Here is a 3,142-nt window from a genome sequence, read left to right as displayed (position 1 = left end):
TACTTCATGCTCCTTCTATTTTTCAGAGAGTTTCCTGCTCCTCATGTATTACACACCTTTTGAAGCTCTTCATATTTTTCACACCTTTACAGGCTCTTCATGTTTTTCAACACCACTTCATGCTCCTCCTATTTTTCAGACCGTTTCATGCTCCTCATATTTTTGACAACTTTGGAAGCTCTTCATATTTTTCACACGTTTTCAGGCTCTTCATGTTTTTCAAAACCGTTGCATGATCCTCCTATTTTTCAGACCGTTTCATGCTCCTCATATACTTGACACATTTTTAAGCTCTCCATATATTTCACACATTTTCAGGCTATTCATGTTTTTCAACACCGCTTCATGCTCCTTGTATTTGTAAGACCGTTTCATGCTCCTCATACTTTTGACACCTTTTTAAGCTCTTCATATTTCTCACACATTTTCAGGCTCTTCATGTTTTTCAACAACGCTTCATGCACCTCCTATTTTTGAGACCGTTTCATGCTCATCTCATTTTTGACACCTTTTGAAGCTTTTCATATTTTTCACATCTTTTCAGGCTCTTCATGTTTTTGAACACCGCTTCATGCTAATCCAATTTTTCAAACCATATCATGTTCCTCATATTTTTCACACCATTTTAAGCTCTTCATATTTTTCACATCTTTTCAGGCTCTTCATGTTTTTGAACACCGCTTCATGCTCCTCCTATTTTTCAGACCGTTTCATGCTCCTCATATTTCACACCTTTTGAAGCTCTTCATATTTTTCACACCTTTTCAGGCTCTTCATGTTTTTCCACAGCACTTCATGCTTCTCTTATTTTTCAGCCCGTTTCATGCTCCTCATGTATTTCACACCTTTTGAAGCTCTTCATATTTTTCACACCTTTTCAGGCTCTTCATGTTTTTGATCACCGTTTCATGCTCCTCCTATTTATCAGACCGTTTCATGCTCCTCATATTTTTGACACCTTTTGAAGCTCTTTATATTTTTCACAGTTTTTCAGGCTCTTCATGAATTTCAACTCCGTTTCATCTTATTCCTATTTTTCAGACCATTTAATGCTCATCTTATTTTTGAAACCTTTTGAAGCTTTTCATATTTTTCACACCTTTTCAGGCTCTTCATGTTTTTCGACACAGCTTCATGCTCCTCCTATTTTTCAGACCGTTTCATTCTCCACATATTTTTGACACCTTTTGAAGCTCTTCATATATTTCACACCTTTTTAGTCTCTTCTTTTTTTTCAACACCACTTCATGCTCCTCCTATTTTTCAGACCGTTTCATGCTCTTCTCAATTTTGACACCTTTTGAAGCTCTTCATATTTTTCACACATTTTCAGGCTCTACATGTTTTTGAACACCGCTTCATGCTCCTCCTATTTTTCAGAGAGTTTCATGCTCCTCATGTATTTCACACCTTTTGAAGCTCTTCATATTTTTCACACCTTTTCAGGCTCTTCATGTTTTTGATCAACGTTTCATGCTCCTCCTATTTTTCAGACCGTTTCATGCTCCTCATATTTATGACACCTTTTGAAACTCTTCCTATTTTTCACACCTTTTCATGCTCTTCATGTTTCTAAAACCGCTTCATGATCCTCCTATTTCAGACCGTTTCATTCTCCTCATATATTTCACACCTTTTGAAGCTCTTCATATTTTTCACAACTTTTCATGCTCTTCATGTTTCTGAAAACCGCTTCATGATGCTCCTATTTTTCAGACCGTTTCATTCTCCTCATATATTTCACACCTTTTGAAGCTCTTCATATTTTTCACACCTTTTCAGGCTCTTCATGTTTTTGAACACTGCTTCATGCTCCTCGTATTTTTCAGATCATTTCATGCTCCTCATATTTTTGACACTTTTTGAGCTCTTCATATTTTTCACCCCTTTTCAGGATCTTCATGTTTTTGAACACCGCTTCATGATCCTCCTGTTTTTCAGACCGTTTCATGCTCTTCATATATTTGAAACATTTTGAAGCTCTTCATATTTTTCACACCTTTTCAGGCTCTTCAAGTTTTTCACCACCACTTCATGCTCCTCCTATTTTTCAGACCGTTTCATGCTCATCTCATTTTTGTCACGTTTGAAGCTCTTCATATTTTTCACACCTTTTGAAGCTCTTCATATTTTTCACACGTTTTCAGGCTCTTCATGTTTTTCAAAACCGTTTCATGCTGCTTCTATTTTTCAGACCGTTTCATGCTCCTCATATTTTTGACACATTTTGAAGCTCTTCATATTTTTCACACCTTTTCAGGCTCTTCATATTTTTGAACACCATTTCAGGCTTCTCCAATTTTTCAGACCGTTTCATGCTCCTCATATTTTTGACACCTTTTGAAGCTCTTCATATTTTTCACACCTTTTCAGGCTCTTCATATTTTTGAACACAGCTTCATGCTCCTCCTATTTTTCATACCGTTTCATGCTCCTCATATTTTTGACACTTTTTGAAGCTTTTCATATTTTTCACATCTTTTCAGGCTCTTCATGTTTTCCAACACCATTTCATGATCCTCCTATTTTTCAGACCGTTTCATGCTCATCTCATTTTTGACACCTTTTGAAGCTTTTCATATTTTTCACACATTTTCATGCTCTTCATATTTTTCCACACCACTTCATGCTTCTCCTATTTTTCAGCCCGTTTCATGCTCCTCATGTATTTCACAGCTTTTTAAGCTCTTCATATTTTTCACACCTTTTCAGGCTCTTCATGTTTTTCCACAGCACTTCATGCTTCTCTTATTTTTCAGCCCGTTTCATGCTCTTCATGTATTTCACACCTTTTGAAGCTCTTCATATTTTTCACACCTTTTCAGGCTCTTCATGTTTTTGGTCACCGTTTCATGCTCCTCCTATTTTTCAGACCGTTTCATGCTCCTCATATTTTTGACACCTTTTGAAGCTCTTCATATTTTTCACACCTTTTCAGGCTCTTCATGTTTTTGAACACAGCTTCATGCTCCTCCTATTTTTCAGACCGTTTCATGCTCCTCATATTTTTGACACTTTTTGAAGCTTTTCATATTTTTCACATCTTTTCAGGCTCTTCATGTTTTTCAACTCCGTTTCATCATCCTCCTCTTTTTCACCCGTTTCATGCTCCTCATGTATTTCACACCTTTTGAAGCTCTTC

This window comes from Dama dama, unplaced genomic scaffold, assembly GCF_033118175.1.
Source record: "Dama dama isolate Ldn47 unplaced genomic scaffold, ASM3311817v1 ptg000093l, whole genome shotgun sequence".
Classification (NCBI taxonomy): Eukaryota; Metazoa; Chordata; class Mammalia; order Artiodactyla; family Cervidae; genus Dama; species Dama dama.
This window is presented reverse-complemented; position numbering follows the sequence as displayed.